Source organism: Delphinapterus leucas, chromosome 12 (assembly GCF_059928025.1).
Source record: "Delphinapterus leucas isolate spDelLeu-1000000601 "Yukka" chromosome 12, BTC_Dleu_Yukka2, whole genome shotgun sequence".
NCBI lineage: Eukaryota > Metazoa > Chordata > Mammalia > Artiodactyla > Monodontidae > Delphinapterus > Delphinapterus leucas.
In genome coordinates, this window is record NC_143140.1 from 96456718 (window position 1) to 96464431 (window position 7714).

Consider the following 7714-nt stretch of genomic DNA (forward strand, 5'->3'; position numbering starts at 1 on the left):
GTGCATAGTAAACAAGGGTATGTTTGTTATGTAGATTTAAGTCCAGGCCTTCTCCATAGGTAAAAGTTTCTTGAGCTTCAGTTACCCTATTCCTGGTACAGAGAGGGAGACACCATTTCAAATGGAGATTTACCTCATAAATTCCCCTCACAGAGGGAAACACTACTTGGTTTTCTGAGCTCTTGTGTGCTTTTTATTAACCCTAACCCTAACCGTAACCCTAACCCTAACCCTGACCCTAACCCTACCCTAACCCTAACCCTAACCCTAACCCTAACCCCACGGTGCTCAGGGTCTAGGACAGGTAGAGGGAGAATTTAAAAGGTAGAAGGCAGAGCGTTATGTTGGGGTGGGTTCAACATCCACCCCAGTAAATCAGAAGCAGGAGGTTACATATCCTGGGGGGAGAGAGACCCTGTGGACAGAGGTCCTGGGGGTGCACTGATCATAACCCCCTGAGGATCATATGTGCCTGTCTGACAGGAGGTCCTGTATGTGGGCCACCTGTGCGTGAGGGGGTCGAAGTTGGGTTTGGACACAGAGTTGATGAAATGTGCTGGTACCTCCCTTTGTGGAAATGTTTTCGAATCACAGGGAAGCTGAGAGTCTTCTGGATGTTCTCTTTGTCAAGAAAAATAAATAAGATATAGGAACTTGATGGACACATCCCTAGTGACTGATGATATCCCATCTGCAAATAGACAATGTAACTTTCTCATTTGTTGGCTGCACTGAGAATATGAGACTTCAGAGACAGAAAAAACTTGAAATGTCCCTTGGGGCAGCTGAACGTCGTGGAGAGGTAATTCTCAATCCCAACCGAAACCACCTTCCCTGCCACCCACTGCACCGGCTCCTGGGACTAGTCTCTGAGCTCCCCCTACAGCCCAGCCTCTCCTGTCTCCCTGCAGAGAGGTTTGTGTCTGGGCTCACACTGACTTCCTCTCACTGTCTCTTGCACAGTAATACACGGCTGTGTCCTCGGTGGTCACAGAACTCAGCTGCAGGGAGAACTGGTTCTTGGACGTGTCATCAGTGATGGAGATTCGGCCTTGGAAAGCAGGTTGTAGCTTGTGCTCCCTGTCCAGTACCCCATCCACTCCAACCCTTCCCCAGGGCGTGGGCAGATCCAATTCCAGTAGTAACTGCTGGTTACAGAGCCCCCAGAGACAGCACAGGTGAGGGACAGGGTCTGTGAGGGTTTCACCAGTCCTGGGCCAGACTCTGCACTGTCAGATCAGACAGGACACCTGAGAACAAGGAGAATCAGTCCCTCTTAGCCACCTGAAGCCACAATCATCCCCATAGACCGGCCCTGAACCTGAGACACTCACCTTGGGGATCCGTCATCAGGCAGAGGAAAAGACCCCACAGCTGCATCTCCTAGACCACAGCTCTGCCTCCCCCAGAGACCTCAGCCGTGCCTGAGGAGAGAGCTTTGAGCTCCCGCTAAGCAAGGGTTAGGGTTAGGGTTAGGGTACGGGTACGGGAAAGGGTACGGGTTAGGGTATGGGTTAGTGTTAGTGTACGTGTTAGGATTACGGTACGGTTTAGGGTAAGGCTTAGGGTAAGGGTTAGGGTTACGGTTAGGGTTAGGGTTAGGGAACGGGTACGGTTCATGGTACAGGTTAGGGTACGACAATGGGTTAGGGTTAGAGTACATGTTAGGGTATGGGTTAGTGTTAGTGTACGGGTTAGAATTAGGGTACGGCTTAGAGGAAGGCTTAGGGTAAGGGTTAGGGTTAGGCTTAGGCTTAGGCTTAGGCTTAGGGAACGGGTTAGGGTTAGGGTTAGGGCTAGGGTTAGGATTAGGGTTAGGGAATGGGTACGGTTTAGGGTACAGGTTAGGGCAAGACAACGCGTTAGGGTTAGGGAACGTGTTAGGGTACGCTTTAGTGTTAGTGTACGGGTTAGGATTAGGGTATGGGTTAGGGTAAAGCATAGGGTAAGGGTTAGGGTTAGGGTTAGGGAACAGGTACGGTTTCAGGAACAGGTGAGAGTACGACAATGGCTTAGGGTTAGGGAATGTGTTAGGGTAAGGGTTAGTGTACGGTTTAGGATTAGGGTACGGCTTAGGGTAAGGGTTATAGTTATGGTTATGGTTAGGGTTAAGGAACGGCTATGGTTTAGGGTACAGGTTAGGGTAAGACAATGGGTTAGGTTTAGGGTATGTGTTAGGGTACGGGTCAGTGTTAGTGTACGTGTTAGGATTAGGGTATGGGTTAGTGTAAGTCTTAAGGTAAGGGTTAGGGTTAGGATTAGGGACAGGGTTAGGGTTAGGGAACCGGTACGGTTTAGGGTACAGGTTAGTGTATGACAACGGGTTAGGGTTAGGGTATGTGTTAGGGTATGGGTTAGTGTTAGTGTACAGGTTACGATTAGGGTACAGGTTAGGGTAAGGCTTAGGGTAAGGGTTAGGGAACGGGAACGGTTTAGGGTACAGGTTAGGGTGCGAAAATGGTTTAGGGTTAGGGTACGTGTTAGGGTACGAGTTAGTGTTCGGGTTAGGATTAGGGTACGGGGTAGGGTAAGGTTTAGGGTAAGCATTAGGGTAAGGGTTAGGATTAGGGTTAGTGTCAGGGAACGGGTACGATTTAGGGTATAGGTTACGGTAGACAACTGGTTAGGGTTAGGCTATGTGTTAGGGTACGGGTTAGTGTTAGTGTATGGGTTAGGTTAAGGCTTTGGGTAAGTGTTAGGGTTAGGGTTAGGGATCGGGTACGGTATAGGTTACAGGTTAGGGCATGACAACGTGTTCTGTTTAGGGCACATGCTCGGGTATGGATTACTGTTAGTGTATGGGTTAGGAATAGGGTACGGGTTAGCGTAAGGCTTAGGGTAAGGGTTAGGGTTAGGGTTTTGGTTAGGGTTAGGGTTAGGGAATGGGTACGGTTTAGGGTACAGGGTAGGGTACGAAAACTGGTTAGGTTTAGGGTTCGTGTTAGGGTACGTGTTAGTGTTCGGGTTAGAATTAGGAAACGGGTTAGTGTAAGGCTTAGGATAAGGGTTAGGGTAAGGTTTAGGGTTAGGGTTAGGGTTAGGGAATGGGTACGGTTTAGGGTACAGGTCAGTGCACGACAATGCTGTAGGGTTAGCATACCTGTTAGGGTATGGGTTACTGTTAGTGTACGGGTTAGGATTAGGGGACGGGTTATGGTAAGGCATATGGTAAGGGATAGGGTTAGGGTTAGAGTTATGGTTAGGGTTTGGGAACGGGTCCGGTTTAGGGTACAGGTTAGGGTACAACAACGGGTTAGGTTTAGTGTGCATGTTAGGGTACAGGTTAGTTTTAGTGTAGGGGTTAAGATTAGGGTATGGCTTAGAGTTAGGCATAGGGTAAGGGTTATGGTTATGGTTATGGTTAGGATTTGGGTTAGGGTTAGGGAACGGGTTAGGATTACGGTACGGTTTAGGGTAAGGCTTATGGTAAGTGTTAGGGTTAGTGTTAGGATTAGGGAATGGGTCAAGTTTAGGGTACAGTTTAGAGTATGACAATGAGTTAGAGTTAGGATACGTGTTAGGGTACGGGTTAGTGTTAGTGTATGGTTTAGGATTAGGGTACGGGTTAGGATAAGCCTTAGTGTAAGGCCTATGGTTATGGTTGTGGTTAGGGTTAGTGTTACGGAACGGCTATGGATTAGGGTACAGGTTAGGGTACGACAATGGGTTAGGATTAGGGTACGGTTTAGTGTAAGGCTTAGGGTAAGGGTTAGGGTTAGGTTTATGGTTATGGTTAGGGTTACGGAACGGGTATGGTTTAGGGTACAGCTTAGGGTTCGACAAAGGTTTAGTGTTAGGGTACGTGTTAAGGTATGGGTTAGTGTTAGTGTACGGGTTACGATTATGGAATGGGTTAGGGTAAGGCCTAGGGTAAGGGTTAGGGTTAGGGTTAGGGAACGGGTACGGTTTAGGGTACTGGTAAGGGTATGACAATGGGTTAGGCTTAGGGTACGTGTTAGGGTATGGGTTAGTGTTAGTGTACAGGTTAGGATTAGGGTACGTGTTGGGGCAAGTCTTCGGGTAAGGGTTACGATTAGGTTAGGGTTACGGTTAGTGAACGGGTAACGCTTAGGGTACAGGTTAGGGTATGACAACGGGTTAGGGTTAGGGTACGTGTTAGGGTAAGGGTAAGTGTTAGTGTACAGGTTAGAGTAAGGCGTATGGTAAGGGTTAGGGTTAGGGTTTGGGTTAGGGAACGGGGACGGTGTAGGGTGTAGGTTAGTGTATGACAATGCTCTAGGGTTAGCGTATGTGTTAGGGTACGGGTTAGTGTTAGTGTATGGGTTAGGGTTAGGGTACGGGTTAGGTTAAGGCTTCGGGTAAGGGTTGCCGTTACAGTTAGGGTTAGGGAATGAGTACGGCTTAGGGTACAGGTTAGGGTACTTCAACACTCTAGGGTTAGTGTACGTATTATGGTATGGGTTATTGGTAGTGTATGGTTTAGGATTAAGGTACGGGTTAGGGTAAGGATTTGGGTAAGGTTTATGGTTACGGTTTGTGTTAGGGTTAGAGTTAGAGAACGGGTACGGTTTAGGGTACAAGTTAGTGTACGACAACACTGTAGCGTTACTGTATGTGTTAGGGTATGGGTTAGTGCTAGTGTACGGGTTAGCATTAAGGTACGGGTTAGGGTAAGGCTTCGGGTAAGGGATTTGGATACAGTTAAGATTAGGGTTAGGTTTAGGTTTAGGGAACCTGTACGGTTTCGGGTATAGGTTAGGGTATGACAACGCTCTAGGGTTAGCATATGTGTTAGGTGACGGGTTAGTGTTAGTGTACAGGTTAGGATTAATGTATGGGTTAGTGTAAGGCTTTGGGTAAGGGTTACGGTTACGGTTAATGTTAGGGTTAGTGTTAGGGAACGGGTATGGTTTAGGATACAGGTTAGTGTACGACAACACTCTAGGGTTAGTGTACGTGTTAGGGTACAAGTTAGTGTTAGTGTACGGGTTAGGATTAAGGTACGGGTTAGGGTAAGGCTTCTGGTAAGGGTTCCGGTTACTGTTAGATTTAGGGTTAGGGTAAGGTAATGGGTATGATTTAGGGTACAGGTTAGGGTATGACAACGCTCTAGGGTTAGGGTACATGTTAGGGTACGGGTTAGTGTTAGTGTACGGGTTAGGATTAAGGTACGGGTTAGGGTAAGGCTTCGGGTAAGGGTTACAGTTACGGTTAGGGTTAGGGTTAGGGTTAGGGAACCTGTACGGTTTTGGGTACAGGTCAGGGTATGACAACGCTCTAGGGTTAGCATACGTGTTAGGTGATGGGTTAGTGTATGGGTTAGGATTAATTTAGGGTTAGGGCAAGGCTTCGGGTAAGGATTATGGTTACGGTTAGGGTTAGGGTTAGGGAACGGGTACGGTTTAGGGTACAGGTTAGTGTATGACAACGCTCTAGGGTTAGCGTATGTGATAGGGTACGGGTTAATGTTAGTGTACTGGTTAGGGCTAAGGTACGGGTTACAGAAAGGCTTCAGGTAAGGGTTATGGTTACGGTTAGGGTTAGGGTTAGTGTTACGGAACGGGTACGGTTTAGGGTACAGGTTAGTGTACGACAACGCTCTAGGGTTAGTGTATGTGTTAGGGTACGATTTAGTGTTAGTGTACGGGTTAGGATTAAGGTACGGGTTAGGGTTAGGCTTTGGGTAAGTGTTACGGTAACAGGGTTAGGGTTAGGGTTAGGGAACGGGTACGGTTTAGGGTACAGGTGAGTGTATGACAACGCTCTAGGGTTAGCGTATGTTTTAGGGTATGGTTTAGTGTTAGTGTACGGGTTAGGATTAAGGTATGAGTTAGGGTAAGGCTTCAGGTAAGGGATATGGTTACGGTTAAAATTAGGGTTAGGGTTAGGGAACGGGTACATTTTAGGGTATAGGTTAGAGTACGACAATGCTCTAGGGTTACCGTATGTTTTAGGGTATGGGTTAGCGTTAGTGTACGTTTTAGGATTAAGGTACTGGTTAGGGTAAGTCTTCAGGTAAAGGTTACGGTTATGGTTAGGGTTAGGGTTAGGGAATGGGTATGATTTAGGGTACAGGTTAGTTTACGACAATGCTCTTGGGTTAGCGTACATGTTAGGGTACGGGTTAGTGTCAGGGTATGGTTTAGGATTCAGTTACGGATTAGGGTAAGGGTTATGGTAACGCTTAGGGTTAGGATTAGGGTTAGGGAATGGGTACGGTTTAGGGTACAGGTGAGTGTACGACAGCGCTCTAGGGTTAGCCTACCTTTTAGGGTACAGGTTAGTGTTAGTGTATGGGTTAGGATTGAGGTAAGGGTTAGGGTAAGGCTTCAGGTAAGGGATATGTTTAGGGTTAGGATTAGGATTAGGGTTAGGGAACGGGTACGTTTTAGGGTATAGGTTAGGGTACGACAATGCTCTAGGGTTAGCGTATGTTTTAGGGTATGGGTTAGTGTTAGTGTACGTTTTAGGATTATGGTACAGGTTAGGGTAAGTCTTTGGATAAAGGTTGCGGTTATGGTTATGGTTAGTGTTAGTGTTAGGGAACGGGTATGATTTAGGGTACAGGTTAGGTTATGACAACGCTCTAGGTTTAGCGCACGTGTTAGGGTATGGGTTAGTGTCAGGGTACGGGTTAGGATTATGTTACGGGTTAGGGTAAGGCTTCGGGTAAGTGTTACAGTTACGGTTATGGTTATGGTTAGGGTTAGGGAACCTGTACGTTTTCGAGTACAGGTTAGGGTATGACAACTCTCTAGGGTTAGCATATGTGTTCGGTGATGGGTTAGTGTTAGTATACGTTTTAGGATGAAGGTACCGGTTAGGGTAAGGCTTCAGGTAAGGGTTACGGTATTGTTAGGGTTAGGGTTAGTGTTAGGGAACGGGTACACTTTAGAATACAGGTTAGTGTACGACAACGGTCTAGGGTTAGCGTATGTGTTAGGGTATGGGTTAGTGTTAGTGTACGGGTTAGGATTAAGGTACGGGTTAGGGCAAGGCTTCGGGTTGGGTTCCAATTACTGTTAGGGTTAGGGTTAGGTAAGGGGTATGATTTACGGTACAGGTTAGGGTATGACAATGCTGTAGGATTAGCGTATGTGTTAGGGTATGGGTTAGGGTTAGTGTATGTTTTAGGATTCAGGTACGGGTTAGGGTAAGCCTTCGGGTAAATTTACGGTTATGGTTATGGTTATACTTAGGGTTAGGGAATGGACACGGTTTAGGGTACCAGTTAGTGTGCGACAACGCTCTTGGTTTAGCATACGTGTTAGGGTACATGTTAGTGTCAGTGTACGGGTTAGGATTAAGGTACGGGTTAGAGTAGGGCTTCGGGTAAGGGTTACGGTTACGCTTAGGGTTAGGGTTAGAGAACGGGTATGGTTGAGGGTACAGGTAAGTGGATGACAACGTTCTAGGGTTAGCGTACATGTTAGGGTATGAGTTAGTGTTAGTGTATGGGTTAGGATTAAGGTACGTGTTTGGGTAAGGCTTCGGGTAAGGGTTACAGTTAGGGTTAGGGTTAGGGAACAGGTATGGTTTAGTGTACAGGTTAGGGTATTACAACGCTCTAGGGGTAGGGTTAGGGTTAGGGTACGGTTTAGTGTTAGTGTACAGGTTAGGATTAAGGTACGGGTTACAGTAAGGCTTCGGGTAAGGGTCATGGTTACGGTTAGGGTTAGGGTTAGGTTTACGGAACGGGTACGATTTAGGGTACAGGTGATTGTTCGACAACGCTCTAGTGTTAGTGTATGTG